Here is a 15,212-nt window from a genome sequence, read left to right as displayed (position 1 = left end):
AATCTTCCTGATGATAGTGTCATTGACAGAGTTCTTCAATCACTGCCACCAAGCTACAAGAGCTTCGTGATGAACTATAATATGCAAGGGATGGATAAGACGATTCCCGAGCTCTTCGCAATGCTAAAGGCTGCGGAGGTAGAAATCAAGAAGGAGCATCAAGTGTCGATGGTCAAAAAGACCACCAGTTTCAAGAAAAAAGGTAAAGGGAAGAAGGGGAACTTCAAGAAGAACGACAAGCAAGTTGCTGCTCAAGTGAAGAAGCCCAAGTCTGGACCTAAGCCTGAGACTGAGTGCTTCTACTACAAGTATTTGGCGGATAAGAAGGATGGCAAAGTGAAAGGTATATTTGATATACATGTTATTGATGTGTACCTTACTAGTGCTCGCAGTAGCGCCTGGGTATTTGATACTAGTTCTGTTGCTAATATTTGCAATTCGAAACAGGGGCTACGGATTAAGCGAAGATTGGCTAAGGACGAGGTGACGATGCGCGTGGGAAATGGTTCCAAAGTCGATGTCATCGCTGTCGGCACGCTACCTCTAGATCTAACTTTTGGATTAGTATTAGACCTGAATAATTGTTATTTGGTGCCCGCGTTAAGCATGAACATTATATCTGGATCTTGTTTGATGCGAGACGGTTATTCATTTAAATCAGAGAATAATGGTTGTTCTATTTATATGAGTAATATCTTTTATGTTCATGCACCCTTGATGAGTGGTCTATTTTTACTAAATCTCGATAATAGTGATACACATATTCATAGTATTGAAGCCAAAGGATATAAGTTTAATAATGATAGTGCAACTTATTTGTGGCATTGTCGTTTAGATCATATTGGTGTAAAGCGCATGAAGAAACTCCATGCTAATGGACTTTTGGAATCACTCGATTATGAATCACTTGATGCTTGCGAACCATGCCTCATGGGCAAGATGACTAAGACTCCATTCTCCAGAACAATGGAATGACCAACAGACTTATTAGAAATAATACATATTGATGTATGCGGTCCGATGAGTGTTGATGCTCGTGGCGGGTATCGCTATTTTCCGACCTTCGCTGATGATTTGAGCAGATATGGATATATCTACTTGATGAAACATAAGACTGAATCATTTGAAAAGTTCAAAGAATTTCAGACTGGAGTGGAAAATCATCATAACAAGAAAATTAAGTTTCTACGATCTGATCGTGGAGGTGAATATTTGAGTTTTGAGTTTTGTCTTCATTTGAAACAATGCAGAATAGTTTCGCAACTCACGCCACCTGGAACACCACAATGTACTGGTGTGTTTGAACGTCGTAACCGCACCTTATTAGATATGGTGCAATCTATGATGTCTCTTACTGACTTACCGCTATCGTTTTGGGGTTATGCTTTAGAGACAGCTGCATTCACGTTAAATAGGGCACCATCGAAATCCGTTGAGACGATACCTTATGAACTGTGGTTTTGCAGGAAACCCAAGTAGTCGTTTCTTAAAGTTTGGGGCTGCGATGCTTATGTCAAAAAGCTTCAACCTGATAAGCTCGAACCCAAATCAGAGAAATGTGTCTTCATAGGATACCCAAAGGAGACTATTGGGTACACCTTCTATCACAGATCCGAAGGCAAGATATTCATTGCTAAGAATGGGTCCTTTGTAGAGAAGGAGTTTCTCTTGAAAGAAGTGAGTGGGAGGAAATTAGAACTTGATGAGGTAACTGTACCTGCTCCCTTATTGGAAAGTAGTTCATCACAGAAATCAGTTCCAGTGATTCCTACACCAGTAAGTGAGGAAGCTAATGATGATGATCATGAAACTTTTGATCAAGTTACTACCGAACCTCGTTGGTCAACCAGAGTAATATCCGCACCAGAGTGGTACGATAATCCTGTTCTGGAGGTCATGTTACTTGACCATGACGAACCTACGAACTATGAGGAAGCGATGGTGAGCCCACATTCCGCAAAATGGCTTGAGGCCATGAAATCTGAGATGGGATCCATGTATGAGAACAAAGTGTGGACTTTGGTTGACTTGCCTGATGATCGGCAAGTCATAGAGAATAAATGGATCTTCAAGAAGAAGACTGGCGTGGACGGTAATGTTACTGTCTACAAAGCTCGACTTGTTGCAAAAGGTTTTCGACAAGTTCAAGGAGTTGACTACGATGAGACTTTCTCACCCGTAGCAATGCTTAATGGATATATTAAAGAAGAGTTGTATATGATGCAACCAGAAGGTTTTGTCGATCCAAAAGGTGCTAACAAAGTGTGCAAGCTCTAACGATCCATTTATGGACTGGTGCAAGCCTCTCGGAGTTGGAATATACGCTTTGATAGTGTGATCAAAGCATATGATACTGAATTTCTGAATAGCATAAAAGGATACTTGAATAAAAAATTTCAATGAAAGACCTCGGTGAAGTTGCTTATATATTGGGCATCAAGATCTATAGAGATAGATCAAGACGCTTAATTGGACTTTCACAAAGCACATACCTTGATAAAGTTTTGAAGAAGTTCAAAATGGATCAAGCAAAGAAAGGGTTCTTGCCTTTGTTACAAGGCGCGAAGTTGAGTTAGACTCAATGCCCGACCACTACAGAAGATAGAGAGAAAATGAAAGTCATTCCTTATGCTTCAGCCATAGGTTCTATCATGTATGCAATGTTGTGTACCAGACCTGATGTGTGCCTTGCTATTAGTTTAGCAGGGAGGTACCAAAGTAATCCATGAGTGGATCACTGGACAGTGGTCAAGAACATCCTGAAATACCTGAAAAGGACTAAGGATATGTTTCTCGTTTATGGAGGTGACAAAGAGCTCGTCGTAAACGGTTACAGCGATGCAAGCTTTGACACTGATCCGGATGAATCCAAGTCACAAAGAGGATACATATTTTATTGAATGGTGGAGCTGTCAGTTGGTGCAGTTCCAAGGAGAGCGTCGTGGCGGGATCTACATGTGAAGCGGAGTACATAGCTGCTTCGGAAGCAGCAAATGAAGGAGTCTGGATGAAGGAGTTCATATCCGATCTAGGTGTCATACCTAGTGCATCGGGTCCAATGAAAATCTTTTGTGACAACACTGGTGCAATTGCCTTGGCAAAGGAATCCATATTTCACAAGAGAACCAAGTGATACGTCTCCAACGTATCTATAATTTTTGATTGCTCCATGCTATTATATTATATATTTTGGATGTTAATGGGCTTTATTTTACACTTTTATATCATTTTTGGGACTAACCTACTAACCGGAGGCCCAGCCCAAATTGCTGTTTTTTTGCATATTTTAGGGTTTCGAAGAAAAGGGATATCAAACGGAGTCCAAACGGAATGAAACCTTTGGGAACGTGATTTTCTCAACAAACGTGATCCAGGAGACTTGGAGTGTGCGTCAAGAAACGATCGGGGAAGCCACGAGGCAGGGGGCGCACCTATCCCCCTGGGCGCGCCCTCCACTCTCGTGGGCCCCTCGTTGCTCCACCGACGTACTTCTTCCTCCTATATAAGTCCACGTACCCCCCAAACATCCACGAGCACCACGAAAACCGAATTCCACCGCTGCAACCTTCTGTACCCGAGAGATCCCATCTCGGGGCCTTTTCCGGAGCTCCGCCAGAGGGGGCATTGATCACGGAGGGCCTCTACATCAACTCCATGGCCTCTCCGGTGATGTGTGAGTATTTTACTTCAGACCTACGGGTCCATAGTTATTAGCTAGATGGCTTGTTCTCTCTCTTTGGATCTCAATACAAAGTTCTCCTTGATCTTCTTGGAGATCTATTCGATGTAATCTTCTTTTGCGGTGTGTTTGTCGAGATCCGATGAATTGTGGGTTTATGATCCAGTTTATCTATGAACAATATTTGATTCTCCTCTGAATTCTTTTATGTATGATTGGTTTATCTTTGCAAGTCCCTTTCAAATTATCAGTTTGGTTTGGCCTACTAGATTGATCTTTCTTGCAATGGGAGAGTGCTTAGCTTTGGGTTCAATCTTGCGGTGTCCTTTCCCAGTGACAGCAGGGGCAGCAAGGCACGTATTGTATTATTGCCACCGAGGATTAAAAGATGGGGTTTATATCATATTGCATGAGTTTATCCCTCTACATCATGTCATCTTACTTAAAGCATTACTCTGTTCTTATGAACTTATTACTCTAGATGCATGCTGGATAGCGGTCGATGTGTGGAGTAATAGTAGTAGATGCAGAATCGTTTCAGTCTACTTGTCGCGGACGTGATGCCTATATACAGGATCATACCTAGATATTCTCATAACTATGCTCAACTCTATCAATTGCTCGACAGTAATTCGTTTACCCACCGTAATACTTATGCTCTTGAGAGAAGCCACTAGTGAAACCTATGGCTCCCGGATCTATCTTCCATCATATTAATCTTCCAATACTTAGTTATTTATTTTGCTGTTTATTTTACTTTGCATCTTTATCATAAAAATACCAAAAATATTATCTTATCATATCTATCAGATCTCACTCTCGTAAGTGACCGTGAAGGGATTGACAACCCCTTTATCGCGTTGGTTGCGAGGTTCTTATTTGTTTGTGTAGGTGCGTGGGACTTGAGCATGATCTCCTAATGGATTGATACCTTGGTTCTTAAAAACTGAGGGAAATACTTACGCTACTTTGCTGCATCACCCTTTCCTCTTCAAGGGAAAACCAACGCAGTGGTCAAGAGTTAGCAAGAAGGATTTCTGGCGCTGTTGCCGGGGAGATTCGTGCCAAGTCAAGTCAAGTCAAGACATACCAAGTACCCATCACAAACTCTTATCCCTCGCATTACATTATTTGCCATTTCCCTCTCGTTTTCCTCTCCCCCACTTCACCCTTGTCGTTTTATTCGCCCTCTTTTCCTCTCGCCCTCTCTTTCCGTTCACCTCTTTTCCGCTTGCTTCGTCATTATGGCTAGTCCTTTATCTACTCCTTTGTCTCCCGAGAATGAAGTTCTTAATTTTAAACAAAGGGAGGGAGAAAATCTAAAAGATGCTTGGTATAGAATTTGTAATGCGCAAAATAGATCTACTAGGAAGCAATCTACTTCCGTTCGTCTTCGCAATTTTTATGTAGGCATCACTCCTTGGAATAGATATATTCTTGATACCATTACCGGTGGAAATTTCTTGGGTAGCCATACTTTTGATTCTTATAATGCTATGATAGATTTGTTTGTCCCACCACCTCTTTTGGTTAATGGAACTATTTTAACTTTGAAACAAGTGACGCAACGGCTTCAAATTATTGAAAATAAAGTTGCCACCATAGAGTTGATTGAAAATTTGGGTAGAAAGATCCATAACCAAATTACCCAATACGGATCTAAGGTAGGAGATGCTCTTAAATTTTTTAAAGAAAAGGGACCTATGTTTAATGAAAAGATAAATCAAGATTCCACTAGAATTGATAAAATTGAGGATATTTATTACCAACCTTTGGTTTGCCTTTTCTTCCGTGAAAAACACTCCTCCTAATGCTAATATTGCCAAATTGATGTATGTTCCTAAAAATAAGGGTGAAACTTCTAGTAAGGAAAATGCGGACCTCAAATCCATAAGTGTTCAACCCAACTTTCTCACTATCCTTAAGGAACCCTTCGCTACAAATGATTTTCTTGATTTTGTGCCTAGGAGTTTGATAATTAATAAAAAGAAAGAAACTCCTAAGGGTTATAGATGTCTTATTGAAGAAATACCTACCAAAGATGGCAATACCTAGATCTATCTTTGGCGGACGGTCCATATTGCTTTTAATATTACTCCACCGACTTCGGTCAATGCATTATTTGGGACATGGCTTAATGGGGTTGAGACAGACTTAGCAAGACATATTTGGGTTGGAGTTTGCGATCTATTGTGGACTATCTGGAATTGCAGAAATGATTTGGTTTTTAACAGAACATCATGGTTTCATTTCTTGCAGGTTATTTTCCGAGCTACGGCACTAATCCGTTCGTGGTCGCTACTCACTCCAATGGAGGCCAGGGAGCATTTGGTTACTAGATCTATCCATTGGGAGATGGTAGCTCGGGATATCTTCAACCCGTTTGTATGGCGGTCATGTAATAGGATAGGCAATTAGTTTTCCTATCTATTTTTAGCCAGCCGGTTGTGGCACCTTTCCCTGGCTAGTTTGTGTGTCTAGCCTCTTTTAGCTCTGTGTGAGCTGCATTTATCCTTTTTCTTTCTTTAAGCTGGAGACTTTGGAACCTTGTTGGCACATTTTGTTATTTGGTTAATAAGATGGCCGTATGCATCACTCTGATGCAGAGGCCGGGGAGCCCCCCCTTTTCGAAAAAAAAACCTAGATCTATCTTCGCTTTTATGCCTAGCTAGGGCGTTAAACGATAGCGCTTGTTGGGAGGCAACCCAATTTTATTTTATTCCTTGATTTTTGCTCCTGTTTATTAATAAATAATTTATCTAGCCTATGTTTTGGTTGTGTTTTTTGTGTTTAATTAGTGTTTGTGCCAAGTAGAACTGTTGGGAAGACTTGCGGAAAGTCTTTTTGATCTTGCTGTAAAAAACAGAAACTTTAGCGCTCACGAGAATTGCTGCCATTTTTATTTGCAAAGTGCTATTTAGTTAATTCTTTTTGCAGATAATTAATAGCTAAATTCCTCACGACCAGAAATTTATTTTAGAACTTTTGGGTTCCAGAGTTTGCGTTAGCTACAGATTGCTACAGACTGTTCTGTTTTTTACTGATTCTGTTTTCTTGTGTTGTTTGCTTATTTTGATGAATCCATGGCTCGTAAAAGAGTTTATAAACCATAGAGAAGTTGGAATACAGTAGGTTTAACACCAATATAAATCAAGAATGAGTTCATTACAAGTGGCATTTTGTTTTATTTCGCTAATGGAGCTCACGGGATTTTCTATTTTGAGTTTTGTCTTGTGAAGTTTTCAAGTTTTGGGTAAAGATTTGATGGATTATGGAACAAGGAGTGGAACGAGCCTAAGCTTGGCGATGCCCATGGTGCCCAAAGGTAAAATTCAAGGACACCAAAAAGCCTAAGCTTTGGGATTCCCCGGAAGGGATCCCCTCTTTCGTCTTCGTCTATCGGTAACTTTACTTGGAGCTATATTCTTATTCACCAAATGATATGTGTTTTGCTTGGAGCATCTTGTATGATTTGAGTCTTTGATTTTTAGTTTACCACAATCATACTTGTTGTACACACCTTTTTAGAGAGACTCACATGAATTAGAATTTATTAGAATACTCTATGTGCTTCACTTATATCTTTTGAGCTATATAGTTTTTGCTCTAGTGCTTCACTTATATCTTTTAGAGCACGGAGGTGGTTTTATTTTATAGAAATAATTGATCTCTCATGCTTCACTTATATTATTTTGAGAGCCCTTTAGAACAACATGGAAATTTGCTATAATATAAAAACTTTCATAGAAGTGCATTGAATAATATGAGAAGTTTGATACTCGATAATTGTTTTGAGATATGGAGATGGTGATATTAGAGTCATGCTAGTTGAGTAGTTGTGAATTTGAGAAATACTTGTGGTGAAGTTTCTGATTCCCGTAGCATGCATGTATGGTGAACCATTATGTCATGAAGTCGGAGCATGATTTATTTATTGATTGTCTTCCTTATGAGTGGCGGCCGGGGACGAGCGATGGTCTTTTCCTACCAATCTATCCCCCTAGGAGCATGCGCCTAATACTTTGTTTCGATAACTAATAGATTTCTGCAATAAGTACGCGAGTTCTTTATGACTAATGTTGAGTCCATGGATTATACGCACTCTCACCCTTCCACCATTGCTAGCCTCTCTAGTATCGCGCAACTTTCGCTGGTACCATAAACCCACCATATACCTTCCTCAAACAGCCACCATACCTACCTATTATGGCATTTCCATAGGCATTCCGAGATATATTGCCATGCAACTTTCCACCATTCCGTTATCATGACACGCTTCATCATTGTCATATTGCTTGCATGATCATGTAGTTGACATCGTATTTGTGGCAAAGCCACCATTCATAATTCTTCATACATGTCACTCATGCATCATTGCACATCCTGTTACACCGCCAGAGGCATTCACATAGAGTCATATTTTGTTCTAAGTATTGAGTTATAATTCTTGAGTTGTAAGAAATTAAAGTGTGATGATCATCATTATTAGAGCATTGTCCCAAGTGAGGAAAGGATGATGGAGACTATGATTCCCCCGCAAGTCGGGATGAGACTCCGGACGAAAATAAAGAGGCCAAAAAAAGAAGGCCCAAATAAAAAAATGAGAGAAAAAGAGAGAAGGGACAATGCTACTATCCTTTTTCCACACTTGTGCATCAAAGTAGCACCATGATCTTCATGATAGAGAGTCTCCTATGATATCACTTTCATATACTAGTGGGAATTTTGCATTATAGAACTTGGCTTGTATATTCCAATTATGGGCTTCCTCAAAATTCCCTAGGTCTTCATGAGCAAGCAAGTTGGATGCACACCCACTTAATTTCTTTTGTTGAGCTTTCATATACTTATAGCTCTAGTGCATCCGTTGCATGGCAATCCCTACTCACTCACATTGATATCTATTAATGGGCATCTCCATAGCCCGTTGATACGCCTAGTTGATGTGAGACCATCTTCTCCTTTTTCGTCTTCTCCACAACCACCATTCTATTCCACATATAGTGCTATATCCATGGCTCACACTCATATATTGCGTGAAGATTGAAAAAGTTTGAGAACATCAAAAGTATGAAACAATTTCTTGGCTTGTCATCGGGGTTGCACATGATTTAAATATTTTGTGTGGTGAAGATAGAGCATGGCCAGACTATATGATTTTGTAGGGATAACTTTCTTTGGCCATGTTATTTTGAGAAGACATGATTGCTTAGTTAGTATGCTTGAAGTATTATTATTTTTATGTCAATATTAAACTTTTATCTTGAATCTTTCGGATCTGAACATTCATGCCTCAATAAAGAAAAATTACATTGAGAAATATGTTAGAAAGCATTCCACATCAAAAATTCTTGTTTTATCATTTACCTACTCGAGGAAGAGCAGGAATTAAGCTTGGGGATGCTTGATACGTCTCCAATGTATCTATAATTTTTTATTGCTCCATGCTATTATATTATCTATTTTGGATGTTAATGGGCTTTATTTTACACTTTTATATCATTTTTGGGACTAACCTACTAACCGAAGGCCCAGCCCAAATTTATGTTTTTTTTCCTATTTTAGGGTTTTGAAGAAAGGGAATATCAAACGGAGTCCAAACGGAAAGAAACCTTCGGGAACGTGATTTTCTCAACAAACATGATCCAGGAGACTTGGAGTGTGTGTCAAGAAACGATTGAGGAAGCCACGAGGCAGGGGGCGCGCCTACCCCCCTGGGCGCGCCCTCGACCCTCGTGGGCCCCTCGTTGCTCCATCGACGTACTTGTTCCTCCTATATAAGTCCACGTACCCCCCAAACATCCAGGAGCACCACGAAAACCTAATTCCACCGCCGCAACCTTCTGTACCCGAGAGATCCCATCTCGGGGCCTTTTCCGGAGCTACGCCGGAGGGGGAATTGATCACGGAGGGCCTCTACATCAACTCCATGGCCTCTCCGGTGATGTGTGAGAAGTTTACTTCAGACCTACGGGTCCATAGTTATTAGCTAGATGGCTTCTTCTCTCTCTTTGGATCTCAATACAAAGTTCTCCTCGATCTTCTTGGAGATCTATTCGATGTAATCTTCTTTTGCCGTGTGTTTGTCGAGATCCGATGAGTTGTGGGTTTATGATCCAGTTTATCTATGAACAATATTTGATTCTCCTCTGAATTCTTTTATGTATGATTGGTTTATCTTTGCAAGTTTCTTCGAATTATCAGTTTGGTTTGGCCTACTAGATTGATCTTTCTTGCAATGGGAGAAGTGCTTAGCTTTGGCTTCAATCTTGCGGTGTCCTGTCACAGTGATAGCAGGGGCAGCAAGGAATGTATTGTATTGTTTCCATCGAGGATAAAAAGATGGGGTTTATATCATATTGCATGAGTTTATCCCTCTACATCATGCCATCTTACTTAAAGCATTACTCTGTTCTTATGAACATAATACTCTAGATGCACCCTGGATAGTGGTCGATGTGTGGAATAATAGTAGTAGATGCAGAATCGTTTTGGTCTACTTGTCGCGGACGTGATGCCTATATACATGATCATACCTGGATATTCTCATAACTATGCTCAATTCTATCAATTGCTCGACAGTAATTCGTTTACCCACCATAATACTTATGCTCTTGAGAGAAGCCACTAGTGAAACCTCTGGCCCCCGGGTCTATCTTCCATCATATTAATCTTCCAATACTTAGTTATTTCTTTTGCCGTTTGTTTTACTTTGCATCTTTATCATAAAAATACCAAAAATATTATCTTATCATATCTATCAGATCTCACTCTCGTAAGTGACCATGAAGGGATTGACAACCCCTTTATCGCGTTGGTTGCGAGGTTCTTATTTGTTCGTGTAGGTGCGTGGGACCTGAGCATGATCTCCTAATGGATTGATACCTTGGTTCTCAAAAACTGAGGAAAATACTTACGCTACTTTGCTGCATCACCCTTTCCTCTTCAAGGGAAAACCAACGCAGTGCTCAAGAGGTAGCACCAAGCACATCAAAAGACGCTTCAATTCTATCCACGATCAAGTCAAGGAGGGAGACATAGAGATTTGCAAGATACATACGGATCTGAGTGTTGCAGACCCGTTGACTAAGCCTCTCTCACGAGCATAACATGATCAACACAAGAACTCTATAGGTGTTAGAATCATTACTATGTAATCTAGATTATTGACTCTAGTGCAAGTGAGAGACTAAAGGAAATATGCCCTAGAGGCAATAATAAAGTTGTTATTTATATTTCCTTATATCATGATAAATGTTTATTATTCATGCTAGAATTGTATTAACCGGAAACTTAGTACATGTGTGAATACATAGACAAAATGAGTGTCACTAGTATGCCTCTACTTGGCTAGCTCATTAATCAAAGATGGTTAAGTTTCCTGGCCATGGACAAGAGTTGTCATTTTATGAACGGGATCACATCATTAGAGAATGATGTGATTGACTTGACCCATCCGTTAGCTTAGCACTTTGATCGTTTAGTTTACTGCTATTGCTTTCTCCATAACTTATACATGTTCCTATGACTATGAGATTATGCAACTCCCGAATACCGGAGGAACACTTAGTGTGCTATCAAACATCACAACGTAACTGAGTGACTATAAAGATGCTCTACAGGTGTCTCCGATGGTGTTTGTTGAGTTGGCATAGATCGAGATTAGGATTTGTCACTCCGTGTATCAGAGAGGTATCTCTGGGCCCTCTCGGTAATGCACATCACTATAAGCCTTGCAATCATTGTGATTAATGAGTTAGTTAAGGGATGTTGCATTACAGAACGAGTAAAGAGACTTGCCGGTAACGAGATTGAACTAGGTATTGAGATACTGACGATCGAATCTCGGGCAAGTAACATATCGATGACAAAGGGAACAACATGTGTTGTTATGCGGTTTGACCGATAAAGATCTTCGTAGAATATGTAGGAACCAATATGAGCATCCAGGTTCCGCTATTGGTTATTGACCGGAGATGAGTGTCGGTCATGTCTACATAATTCTCGAACCCGTAGGGTCCGCACGGTTAACGTTCGATGACAATCGATATTATGAGTTTACGTGTTTTGATGTACAGAAGGTAGTTCGGAGTCCCGGATATGATCATGGACATGACGAGGAGTCTCGAAATGGTCGAGACATAAAGATCGATATATTGGAAGGCTACGTTTGGACATCGAAATGGTTCTGGGTAAGTTCCGGCATTTACCGGAGTACCGGGGGGTTACCGGAACCCCCCATGGAGTGTATGGGCCTGTCACACCCTAGCTGGTTCATGCATTAGAGTGTTGCATCATGTCTACTTCTACATAAACTTGAAATGGGGATGATAGAACCCCTAGCACCCCCTGGAAACAACTAGGGTTTACAAAAATTATTTTCAATGAACCCAAAATGCCCTTCACAAAATGTTCATCATTTCTGGATTGGGTTAAAACCCCTGGCAAAAATGGTGCACTCTTTTCTAGGACATTATGTATTCTTTGAATTAAATCATCAGTATTTGAATTTGGGCATTTAAATGCTATTAAATATTTTAAATGCCCAAATAATTCTGGAGTTAAGTGAGGGCTGTTAGGAATAATCCCAATAGAGCCCACAATTATTTTCAGGATTTTAGCAAGTGCCTAAGTATTTTTAATAAAGCCCTAAAGTTATAGAAAAATAGAAAAAGAAAACAAACAGGAAAGAGAGGAAGAGAAAGCTTACCTGGCGCCCTCCCAGCAGGCCCACGAGCCGGCCCAGCCTAGCCAACGCTCCAGCAAGCTGCTTGGCTTGGCCAGGCAGGCAGGCAGCTGCTCGACGATGAGCACAGCATGCGCGCCACGCAGCTGCCCGCCGCCTCGCCGCCCCCCTCGTCGAGCTGTCGACGTGGGACGACCCCCCTCTCTCTCCCCGACCTCACAGACATTCGCTCTTCCCTCTGGTTCCTCTCTCTCGCCCTCCCCGACGTCGCCCGAGATGTCACCGTCGTCGCCGCTCGCCGCAGCCACGTCCAACAGCGTCCCCGCGCCCTCTCACCGTGTCCGGACGGTTCGCCGTCGTCGACTACGTCGACTAGCCAAGCTGCATGACACTGGAACCCCTACATCGTCCCCGCCACCGTCGTCTTCAACCTCGGGCCGCCGAGATCCCCATCGCCGTTCCGACCGCACCGAGCCTTCCCCGAGCACGCTGACCTTCTCTGCGGCTTCCCAGTGAGCTAGCTCCTCCCCCTTCTCTCCGCTTCGTCGCTAGAGCTCTGTAGCCGCCGTGCCTTTTCCATCCAAACGCACCGCCGCCTGACCACGTCGCCGGCGATGCTCTGGTGACCTTTTGGTCACGGGCTTGTGCCTGTCACACTCACTACATCGCGTAGATGTTTAGGTGCAAGCGCCACGCCGCCTAGGCCACTGCAGCCACGTGCACGAGCTAACCCGAGCTTCGGCCTCCGCCAAGCTCGTCGCCGGCGATGCTCCGGCCACTCCCCGGCCAAGCCATCACCACGGCTAGATGCGGGCGAGCACCAGCTACCCGTAGCTACTCTCCACGCAGCAAATGATGCCCTGTGGGCAAATCCCGCAGCGCGCCGCCGCGTCTGGCCTCGCCGGCGGCTAAACGCCAGCAGGCTTTGACCCGTTGACCAGCGAGTTGACCACGCCTGACCCGTGTGGGCCCATGTTGACTCCCTCCTGAGCCTATGACAGGTGGGGCTGGCCTGTTAATTAGTTTAGGATTAGTGTTAACTAATTTTAGTTAGTTTAGGTCACTGACATGTGGGCCCAGGCCCCACTGACAGTTAATTAGTACTAACTTAACTCTGTTAGTTAGCTGAGACACTGACAAACAGGGCCCACCAGTCAGGTTTGACTGGCCCTGGCGCCTTTGACTCACTGACGTCATAGTGACGCAGTGCTGACGCAATTATTCATTTTCTGGAATTATTTTTATATAGGAAATTCCAGAAAATAGCCAAAACTTCTAAAACTCATAGAAAATCAACCATATCTCCAAATCAAACAAATTATATATGAGAAATGATCAGAAAAATTCAATCTATCCATGTGTAATGGTTTCATGCATGACAAACCACCTTAACCTTGCTGTTTAGGTGAAACAAGATAACTCACTTATTATGCATAAGAACTTTAACTTCCATTTGAATCTTTGGTTCAAATGGACCCATTTCAACTTGTTTCACATTGCATTAGGCAGGACACATCATTTTGCCATGTCATAGCATGCATCATATTGTTGCATATTTTCATGTGTTGATTATGTTCTGTGTGTCCTTCGTGGTAGGTTCTGCCTCCGAGGATATCTCCGAGTATCCAACTGAAGGGCAGTACCCTACTACCACTCCATCAGGCAAGCAGTCCCATTGATCATATCGATACAATCCCATGTTCTCGCCTCTGCTCTCATTTACTGCATTAAGACAACATCGTTTCAAACTGCTGTGTGCTACGGTAGTTGAACCCTTATCCTCTGCATGACCTGTCATTGCCACAGTAACTATATGATACCCACTAGCATGTGTAGGAGTTGATTGAGCCATGTTTGTGTTTCCTACCTTACTATGCCTGCTATGCTTAGAGTTGTGTCAGGTCTGGTTCATCTGGGTGATGGGCTAGAGTGAAATGATTATGTCGGTAATGTGAGGGATATGTTGAACATGATTTGGTAAAGGTATCGATGAGAGGCCATGTAGGAGTACATGGTGGGTTGTTTCATTGAGGCTGTCCCTAAGAACTGAGATCTGTATGTGTGATTTAAGATTCAGTTACTACCATACATTGGGCCCAAAACCAATGGACCCTCTCGGCTTATTAATCACCCTAGTACTCTGTCCAGGAGTTGCAATTAGTTTTTGGTGTTTGTAGGTTATGTGTTGGCGGCCGTGCGTAGCGGTGACCCTAGGGGTGGGCTATGTTGCGGTAGATACACCGTGGCACGGTGTACCGAGTCACCCGTTTGGTGTCTCGGGAACCCTGTTCACATTGTTCGGGGCCGTATGTGGAAACCTCGGCCGGACTCCCTGCGGATGGAACCTGGATAGGTGATAAACCTGGACTAGAGTCTTGAGTGTTTAGGTAGGCCATGGCCGACACCCTCGTTGGGCTTTCGCTTGAAGGTTGTCGAGTACATGTCGTGTAAACGGCGGTAAGTGGTGAGAGCATGTATGAAGAAGTACACCCCTACAGGGTTAACATCGTCTATTCGAATAGCCGCATCCGTGGTAAAGGACTACTTGGTTGCCTATACAGTTCATAGACAAGTTAATGGATACTACTAAAAGACTCAAGATAAGTGTGAGTACCGAGGATGGCTCTCTCGTAGGATGACGAGGGAGGATCCCTGGTGGAGTCTTGTGTTGGTGATTAGTGGACTCGTGTGCGAAAACTATTTTACTAGTGGTGTCCCGTAGGATAGCTTAGCCAAGAGTCAAAGCTGGCTTGCTTCAATAACTCCACCACCTTCTCGAGAATGAGCATGTATAGTAGGTTCTGATGTAAGACTTGCTGAGTACCTTTGTACTCATGTTTGCTTAAT

The sequence above is a fragment of the Triticum urartu genome, chromosome 1A (assembly GCF_056163025.1).
Source record: "Triticum urartu cultivar PI428250 chromosome 1A, HENAU_Tu73, whole genome shotgun sequence".
Lineage (NCBI taxonomy): Eukaryota > Viridiplantae > Streptophyta > Magnoliopsida > Poales > Poaceae > Triticum > Triticum urartu.
The sequence above is the reverse complement of the archived record's forward strand: the minus strand, read 5'-3'. Positions refer to the sequence as shown.